Source organism: Harpia harpyja, chromosome 12, assembly GCF_026419915.1.
Source record: "Harpia harpyja isolate bHarHar1 chromosome 12, bHarHar1 primary haplotype, whole genome shotgun sequence".
NCBI classification, from domain to species: Eukaryota; Metazoa; Chordata; class Aves; order Accipitriformes; family Accipitridae; genus Harpia; species Harpia harpyja.
The window spans coordinates 115,696-125,314 of NC_068951.1; the positions used below are offsets into that span (position 1 = coordinate 115,696).

The following is a 9,619-nucleotide window of genomic DNA, read 5'->3' on the forward strand; positions in this document are numbered from 1 at the left end:
TATACTGTGCATGACATCATAAGGTACGGAATATCCCTTTGGCCAGTTTAGGTCAGCTGTCCTGGCTGTGTCCCCTCCCAACTTCTTGTGCCCCTCCAGCCTTCTTGCTGGCTGGGCATGAGAAGCTGAAAAATACTTGACTTGTTTTAAATACTACTTAGCAACAACTGAAAACACCAGTGTGGTATTGTCGTGGTTTCAGCCCAGCCGGTAACAAAGGACCACGCAGCCGCTCACTCACTCCTCCCACCCCCTCCGGTGGGATAGGGAGGAGACGGAGGAGAGAAAAGAAAAAAAAACTGGAACCTCGAGGGTTGAGATAAGGGCAGTTTACTGGGACAAACAACAACGGTACTAATGAAAGAATATACAAAAAGTGTGATGCACAGTGCAGCTGCTCACCACCCGGAACACGACGCTCCACCACTTCCCCCACAGAAAGTCCAGAGCGCTCCCCCCGGCCCGCTCCCCATTTATATACCAAGCATGATGTCACATGGTATGGAATAGCTCCTTGGCTAGTTCAGGTCAGCTGCCCCGGCTATGCCCCCCCACCTCCCAGGTTCCTGTAAAAATTAACTCTATCCCAGCTGAACCCAGGACAGTTATCAACATTCTTCTCAAAATAAATCCAAACCATAACACTATACCAGCTACTAGAAAGAAAATTAACTCTGTCCCAGCCAAAATCAGGACACCAACAGACAAGAAAGAATTAAAAAGTAGGGACAGGAGGTAGATAAAAGCAGATGTAGAGAAAAAAAAAATTAAAGCGCAACAAGGTTAAGAAAATAAAGGAAAAAAAAACGGTAACATCAAACTAAAACAAAATTTTAAAAGTGACAGCATTTTTAAATTACACAGCACAGACTAGAATAAAATATAAAGACAGTGAACTGGATAAAAGTAGATAAAAAAATAAAAGCAACAGGACACAGGAAATAAAAAATTAGGGTTAGACATCTTGATAAAAGTAGACATAGAAAATTTTAAAAGTCATAACATAGAGAACAGATAGGAAAAAAGGAAACAATAGAGACAGAAAAATACATAAAAGTGAACAAAGAAACAAAATTCAAAAGTGAAGGCATTAAGAGAGAAAAAAATTTTAAAATAGCAAAAACCCCTAAATAGACGGTGTGAGAGGCTGAAAGAGTTAATGTCTCAAACATCACGGTGGGGCAAGTTCTGCTTAACAACAAACTCTGCATAACAAGGAACCCTGCATAGCAAGGAACCACAGGTGAAAAGAAGCGGATCAGCACCCATCAGCAACAGGAGGGGAAGGGCATGCCAGAGGGTGCACAGCTCCCTGTTCTGATAATGCTGTTCTGATATGCTGAGCAGGACAGCTCACCATGCATGACAAAAGATCACATCTGCAGGGAAGGGGAAGTTACCCCCCAAACGACCCCCAAGTCCCAAAGGCTCACACACCACTCACTCATGACACCTAATTAACCTAACAAGTTTGAGTGCCTGCCCGAAGGAGGGGCAAGGACGATAAAAGCACACAAACTGAAGCCCCAGGTGTGCAAGTCCAGCAGGACTGGACCCCTCAGTTGACTGAACCAATGCTGCACCCAGGACTGGTGAAATCTTCCTCTTCTCTCTGTCTTGTTTCTCTCTTTCTTTTTCCTTTTCTATAATCCCTACATTTTATCCCTGTAAACATAAACCGTCGACCAAGTCTGGGACTAGGAGTGAATCCAGCTGCCCCCAGGCTCCTCTGTGAGAAGGAGTCTAGAAAGCAAAGGGGTCTGGCTCTGAACCTCGTGACTCAACTGGAGGGCTCTCCTTCTTGTCTTCCCTGAACCGATCCCAAAATAAGCAAGGCCTGTAGTATATGTTTGGTGATGTAGGGTTAGCACAGGTTACACAGTTTACTGATGTAGTTTCATGCCAATTTTTGTGGTGAGCGAATAAAGTTGAGTTTTGTGAGTTAAAGGATCCCTAGTGTCGTTTCACTTTAATCCTGACCTGGGAACCAGCAAACCTGAGTTGTCATCCTGAGAAAGTGAGATGTGACAGACGAAGGCATAGAAAGAAAATTTTAAAAGCAACTGAGTATGGGACATACTAGAATGGATTAAAAAATAAAGACAGCAAACTGGCTAAAAATAGACGAGGAAAGAAAATTTAAAAGAGATGGGGTACAGGACAGACAGGAAAATTTAAAAAAAGGGAGTGACATCTTGATAAAAGTAGACATAGAACAGAAATTTTAAAAGTGACAGATACAGTAAACAGGAAAAAATTAAAAATAGGGACAGAAAACAAGATAAAAGTACACCTAGAAAAAAAGATTTGAAAAGTAAAAGAATTATGAGAGAAAAAATTGAAAAATAGGGACAGTGAACTACATAAAAGTAGACATAGAAAATTTTAAAAGCAATGCAGTTCATGACACAGGAAAGAATTAAAAAATAGAAACAGTTACTGGATAAAAGAAGACATAGAAAGACCATTTTAAAAGCACAGCATTAAGGAATTAAAGGGAAAAAAATAGGGACAGCAAACTAAAACAGACAGGAAATTTTAAAAGCAATGGAGTCTAAGACAAAGGAAAAAATTTAAAAATATTGATAGGCTGAAAAAGAGAGAGATACATAGAAAGTAAATTTTAAAAGTGATGCGGTATAGGACAGACAGGAAAGAATTAAAAACCAGTAATATGCAGCATCATAAAAGTAGACATAGAAGGAAAATTTAAAAAGTGATGGGGTACAGGACAGGAAAGAATTAAAAAATAGGGACAGAACTGGTTAACAGAGATAGAAAATTTTAAAAAGTGATGGGAATAAGGAAAAATGGAAAAGAATGAAAAATAGGGACAGCGAACTAAAGAAATAAAGATGTAGAACCAAAATCTAAAAAGCAACAGGCTACAGGACAGACAAGAAAGTATTAAACAATAGTGACAGCACACTAAATAGAGAAATAGAAAGGAAATGTAAAAGTGATGGAGTGCGAGACAGCGGAAAAATTAAAAAACAAAGTGAACTGGATAAAAGGTGACACAGAAAGAAAATTTTAACAGTGACAGCATTAAAGAAAGGCTAGGAAAAAAAATAAAAAATAAGGATAGGGTGAATAAGAGAGAGACACAGAGAAAGAAAATGTAAGAAGTGACAGGGTACACGACAGCCAGGAAAGAATCAAAAAGCTGTGATACACTGCTTGATAAAAGTAGACATAGAAGGAAAATTTAAAAAATTATGGCATACAGGACAGGAAAGATATTTAAAAATAGGGAGAGAAAAATAGATAAATAGAGAGATGGAAAGAAAATTTTTAAAACAATGAGGTGCAAGACAGAGATGAAAAAACTAAAAATATATAGACAGTTGAACTGTATAAAACTAGCCATAGAAAGAAAATTTAAAAAGCAACTGCTTACAGGACATACAGGAAAGAATTAAAAAATAGGGACAGCAAACAAACAGACACAGAAAGAAAATGTTAAAAGTGAGATGGTACAGGACAGAGGATAAAATTAAAAAACAAAGACAGTGAATAGGTTAAAGTAGGCATAGAAAGCAAATTGGAAAAAAGTGACAGGTGTCATGGTTTAACCCCAGCTGGCAACTAAGCACCACCCAGCCGCTTGCTCGCTGCCCCCCTGCAGTGGGATGGGGGAGAAAAACCAGAAAAAAAGTAAAACTCACAGGTTGAGATAAAGCCAGTTTAATAGGTAAAGCAGAAGCCACGCGCACAAGCAAAGCAAGACAAGGAATTCATTCCTTGAAGCGTCCCGCCAGCAGGCGGGTGTTCAGCCATCTCCAGGAAAGCAGGGCTCCATCACGCGTAACGGTTATGTGGGAAGACAAATGCCATCGCTCTGAATGTCCCCCCTTCCTTCTCCTTCCCCCAGCTTTATATGCTGAGCATGACATCGTATGGTCTGGAACAGCCCTCGGGTCAGTTGGGGTCAGCTGTCCCAGCTGTGTCCCCTCCCAGCTCCTTGTTCAGCCCCAGCCTGCTCACTGGTGGGGCAGGGTGGGAAGCAGAACAGCCCTTGACTCTGAGCAAGCACTGCTCAACAATAACAAAAACATCCCTGTGTTATCAACACTGTTTTCAGCACAACTCCAAAACGTAGCCCCATACTAGCTACTGGGAGGAAAATCAACTCTATCCCAGCCCAAACCAGCACAACAGGGTACATGACAGAGACAAAAGAATTAAAAAACAGGGACAGCTAACTAAACAAACAGACATAGGAAGAAAATTTAAAAGGTGATGGGCTACATGACAGACGGGAATAACTTAAAGACAGTGAATAGGTTAAAGTAGACATAGAAAGAAAAAGTAAAAAGCAACGGGGTACACAATAGTGAGGAAAGAATTAAAAAACAGTGATACACAGCTCGATAGAAGTAGACATAGAAGGAAAATTTAAGAAGTGATTGGGTACAGGACAGAAAAAATTTTAAAAATAGCCACAGTGAACTAAAACTGAGAAATATAAAGGAAATTTAAAAGTATCACAGGGGCACAGGACAGAGAGATAAAAAATAAAGACAGTAAACTGGATAAAAGTAGACATAGAAAGCAAATTTTCAAAGCAACAGGGTACACAACAGACAGGAAATAATTAAAAAATAGCAATAGGCAGCTTCATAAATGTAGATGTAGCATCGTGGTTTAACCCTGGCTGGCAACTAAGTACCATACAGCTGCTCACTTACTCCCTCCTACAGTGGGATAGGGGGAGAATCAGGAGGGTAAATGTGAGAAACTCATGGGTTGATATAAAAAGTTTAATAATTAAAAAGACTTTTTTTTAAAAGTTGTAACAGAAAAAAAAAAAAACCAGCAAATGAAAACATTTGCTTACCACCAACTGACCGATGCCCAGCCAGTCTCAAGCAACTGGGTACAGGACAAAGAGGGAAGAATTAAAATATAGGGTCAGGGAGACAGAGAGGGGAAAACATAGAAATTAAATTTTAAAAGTAACGGGGTACAAGGCGGTGCAGAAAAAATAAAAAACAGGGAGAAGCAGCTGGTTAGAGAGAGGCATATTAAACATTTAAAAGGCAACAGGGTACTGGGCAGAGTTGACAGAAGAATAACAAGTTTTGAGGAGCCATACACATAGGTGGGCAGGCAGAGAGGGAGACGGAGGAAGGGAGGCGGAGGTGGGCCAGGATGTAGAGGAGAGGATGTGCGACTCACCACAGCTCCTGGTGCCGGCAGGAGACCTTCACCGCCCCGACGTTTCTCTCTCTGCCTCTGCCCCTTCCTCCTCCCCAGTGCCGGCTGCCTGACCCTCACCCACTCGGCAGCACGCAGCGGACGCCTCAATGCTCCTCATCCACAAGGCTTCCTTGATACGTGGCAGCTCACGCATGTAGCCAACAGAGGCCAGGAACAGCTCAGAGGGATCCTTCCTTGCCACGGGGACTGGCCATTCCTTGCTGCAGGCACCTACCAGCCAGACCCCCTTGCACTCCCTCCTCAGCCAGTTCCCCTGCCCAGGCAGCCCCCTTTACAGCTGGAGCCCCTTCACACAGCAGGGCCAGCCCCATCCTCAACCTCACTGGCCACACCTGGGGCCATCCCAGCCCCAGCTGGAGCCCATCAGGAACAGGGGCCATTGCCAAAGCCCCACAGCATATTATCCCTGCCCCTGCACCTACCCACATCCAGGGACACAGAGGAGGCAGGAAAAATTTATTCATTAATGCATATAAGAAATCCTGGCAATGAGTTGGCTACAAGGCTCAGTGCCCAAAGGCAGCAGGATGGGGTGATAAAAGGGAAGAGTAAAGCAGGAGGAAGGACAGAGGGACACAGAGGTGCAAGACAGGGAGCCAGAAAATGGGATGCTGGGAACAAGAGAGGGACAAGAAGCAGGAAAACAGTGTAGAGAGAGAAGCGCAGAGAGACTGAGCAAAACAACAGGGATGGAGATGGAGGAATAAATAATAGGAAGTGGGGGAGAGAAGGGGAAGGGACTGGCAGGACAACAAGATAAAGACAGGACAAGGGACAGGGAAACATTCTCAAGCGATACGGGAGAAGAAACAGCAAGAACTAGAAAACAGAAACAGGGAGCCAGGTAGAGAGAAAATTTTCAAAAAGCAACAGCATACGAGAAACATAGGCAAGAACTAACAAATAGGCACAGGGAGATAGAAAGAGGGAGATGTAGAAAGAAAATCTAAGAAGTGACAGGGTACAGGACAGAGAGGGAAGAGTTAAGAACTAGAGACAGGGAGATGGATAGAAGGAAACATAGAAAATTTTGAAAGCAACAGGGTACAAGAATCAAAAAGTAGGTACATGGAGCTGCATAGAGGGAGACATAAGAACGAAATTTGAAAAGCAACAGGGTACAAGAAACACAGGTGAGAAATTAAAATAAGGTCAGGGAGACAAAGAGAAGGAAAAGTAGCAAGAAAATTTAAAAAGCAACTGGGTTTAAGAAACATGCAAGAATTTAAATAAGGATGGAGAGGTAGAAAGTTTCAAAAGTGACGACATACAAGAAACATAGGCCAGATTTTAAAAATAGGGACAGGGAGCCTGAGAGAAGGAAACTGTGGTGGGTTGACCTTGGCTGGCTGACGAGCGTCCACCAAGCCACTCTACCATTCCCCCTCCTCAACAAGACCGGAGGGTAGAAAATACAACAAAAAAGCTTGTGGGTCAAGATAAGGACAGAGCAATCGCTCACCAATTACTGTCACAGGCAAAACAGACTCGACTTGGGGAAATTAATTTATTGTCAGTCAAAATCAGAGTACAATAATGAGAAATACGAACAAATCTGAAAAACACCTTCCCCCCACCCCTCTTTTTTTCCTGGGCTCATCTTCACTCCTGACTTCTCTACCTCCTCCTACCGAGCAGCACAGGGGGAGAAGGAGCGGGGGGTTGCAGTCAGTTCATCACAAGTTGTCTCTGCTGCTCCTTCCTTCTTTGTGCTCTTCTTCTGTTCCAGTGTGGTGTCACTCCCATGGGGCCGCAGGTCCTGCCAGAAAACCTGCTCCAGTGTGGGCTCCTCTCCACAGCGTCACAGCCTCCTTCGGGTGAATCCGCCTGCTCTGGCGAGGGGTCCTCCGTCGGCTGCAGGGTGCATATCTGCTCCGCCATGGACCTCCGTGGGCTGCAGGGGGACAGCCTGTGTCACCATGGTCTTCACTGCAGGCTGCAGGGGAATCTCTGCTTTAGGACCTGGATCACCACCTCCTTCTTCTTCTTCACTGACCTTGGTGTCTGCAGGACTGACAGCTTCTGCACAGCTTTTTTTTAGCCCTTCTTAAATATCACAGAGGTGCTACCAGCGTTGCTGGTTGGCTCAGCTTTGACCAGTAGCAGCTCCATCTTGGAGCTGGAACTGGCTGTGCCCAACATGGGGGCAAGTCCTGGTGTCTTCTCACAGAACCCACCCCTGCAGCCCCTATCCACTCCCCTGCCCCAGCTTGCCACACAAACTCACTACAACAGTGATCGGCTACAGGGCAGAGAGGGGGGATTGAAAAGTAAGGAAAGGGAGACAGAGAGAGACAGGGTGGGGAAATAGCAACGGGCTACAGGACAGAGAGGAGGAACCAATAAAAAAGGAGAGGGTACCAGACAGAGAGATGGATAAAAACAAATATTAGTGATGAGCCACAGGGCAAAAGGAAGAATTAAAAAACGGGACAGTGAGGTAGATGAGAGAGACTGAGAAATATCAAAAACACTGATGATCTAAAGGGGAGAGAGAGGGGAAATAAAGAATAGGGACAGGGAACCAGACAGAGAGAGAATAATAAAGACAAAAATGGGCTATGGGACAGTGAGGGAAGAAGTTAAAACATAGGGACAGGGACCTGGAACAAGAGAATCTAAGAAAGTAAAAGTGTATCCAGAATACAGGGCAGAGAAAGGAATTTAAAAATAGAGACACAGCATCAGACAGGTGAGAGCAGTGGGAATTGTGAAGGGCTAAAGGGCAGACAGGGAGGAATTAACAAGATTGGGATAAGAAGACAGACGGATAGATGGAGAAAGACAAAGTAGTGATGGGCTGCAAGGCAGAGACAGAGGATAAAAAAAAGAGGGATGGGACAGGTCAGAAGTGCAGAGAGAAAAAGAAAACAGAGAGGCAGAACAACAGAGAAAGAGGGGGACTTAGAGAACAAGAAAGGGAGAGGTACAGGAAAAAAAAAACCCCAAAAAAATTAAAGCAGTGAGAGAAAGAGAAGGTGGGGGCAGGGAGGGACTGGGATGCAGAAGAGGGGTGACAAAGCCCCAGGGGTCCAGGACTCACTGTACCTCCCGCTGTTGGAGCTGCTGGGAGAATTTGACAGTTCAGACATGTCTCTCTCCCTCCCTCTCCCTTCCTCCTCTGTAGCTGCACTCACTTGACTGTCATCCACCTAAGAGAATAGATTGGTGTCTTCCAGCTCTTACAATATGAGGCTTCCTAGAAACACAGCCTCACATGCACACACACTACACGGCTGTACTGTGGTTTTGGTTATGCATACAGACCCTGCCGTGCACACTGGTGATCGGACCTGCTGAGGACTACACTAGGAAGGATCCATCCTCACCTGGAGAGGCAGGCTATCTCCTGTCTGCAGCTGGTGGCTGGATCCTCTTTATTTTATTCTTCAGCAGCTTTACCATTCTGTGGCCTCTCCAGCTTCAGCGTCAGCTTCAGCAGCTCCTGTCCACAGCCAGTAAGCGCTCCGCCTGTCCCTCTGTGCTCCCGCGCCGCAAGGAGAGGGAGGCCAGGCAGAGACAGCCCACGCAAGCCTGAGGCTGCTGCAGTCAACGGCATCCCCAGGGGATGAACGGACAACCGCACCCACAGCGTGGTCTCTGGGAGAAGGAAAGAGGCAGCAGTGACCATTATTACCGCAGCTCGACCCTGGCCGGAGCCCCTCCTTCCGCAGACGCCGCTCATTCCCCGCGCCGCTGCTAACGGCACCCCCGTTAAGGGAGACTCCAGACCACCGCAGGGCCAGCTTGCTGCCCTCGCGACAGGGCTCGGGGGCTGCCTGCGGCTACAGCGCAGGCTTCAGGGGAGGGGCTGGAGCTGGGGGCAGCCGCACGGGCCGAGCGGGGCCGGGGGAGCTCTGGCGACTCGGGCAGGTGCCCGCTGGCCGCGCCTGGGGGGTGCCCGCCTCCGTCCCCTCTTCCCTTCTACCGGGGAACTCCCCGGTGCTGCCCTGGCCCGGCTCGCCTCCGGCGGACCGGCAGCCTGCCGCGGCGGCCGCTTCGCAGCTTCCCGTCCCGCCAGCCCCGGGCGGCCAGCGGGCAGGAGGCACCCCTCGCCCCCGCCGGAGGGGATCGCTCGCCTCACCCGCGGTCCCGGCGCTCGCCCGCTGCCGCCGAGACCCGCGCGCCGCCACGCTGCTCCCGGGGACCGCGCATGCGCCGGAGGGGCCGGAGCCGGCGCGCGAACGCCGGGCTGCCCCACGCGCAGGACGGCGCATGCGCCCGGGAGGGCTGGTCGGGGAGCGGGCGCAGCGGGAAGCCCGCGGAAAACCACGCGAAACCGGCAACGCTCCTGAGTCTGACCTGGTCGCACTCCGGGGGCCGCGGCGGCGGCAGCAGCGAGGACTACGCCGCGCCCGAGAGCCACGCGGCTGCCCGGCCGCCGAGTCCGCGGAAA

At 47.2% G+C, this 9,619-nt stretch overlaps 2 long non-coding RNA genes across 4 annotated transcripts; one reads left to right on the plus strand and one right to left on the minus strand.

Moving 5' to 3' along the window:
- The first annotated feature begins 3,372 nt into the window (after positions 1-3,372).
- LOC128149491 (uncharacterized) lies at positions 3,373-4,522 on the plus strand. Its single transcript, XR_008237654.1, has 2 exons — positions 3,373-3,512; positions 4,280-4,522. It is a non-coding gene; the product is annotated as an uncharacterized LOC128149491 (long non-coding RNA).
- A 2,189-nt stretch (positions 4,523-6,711) lies between these two features.
- LOC128149490 (uncharacterized) lies at positions 6,712-9,353 on the minus strand. Of its 3 annotated transcripts, none has more exons than XR_008237651.1 (4): positions 9,308-9,353; positions 8,553-8,823; positions 8,272-8,375; positions 6,712-7,159 (listed from the first exon to the last, which is right to left on the minus strand). It is a non-coding gene; the product is annotated as an uncharacterized LOC128149490 (long non-coding RNA). The 3 variants fall into 3 exon arrangements; XR_008237653.1 differs by having other exon boundaries at positions 8,267-8,375; XR_008237652.1 differs by lacking the exon at positions 8,272-8,375.
- Positions 9,354-9,619: the final 266 nt, after the last annotated feature.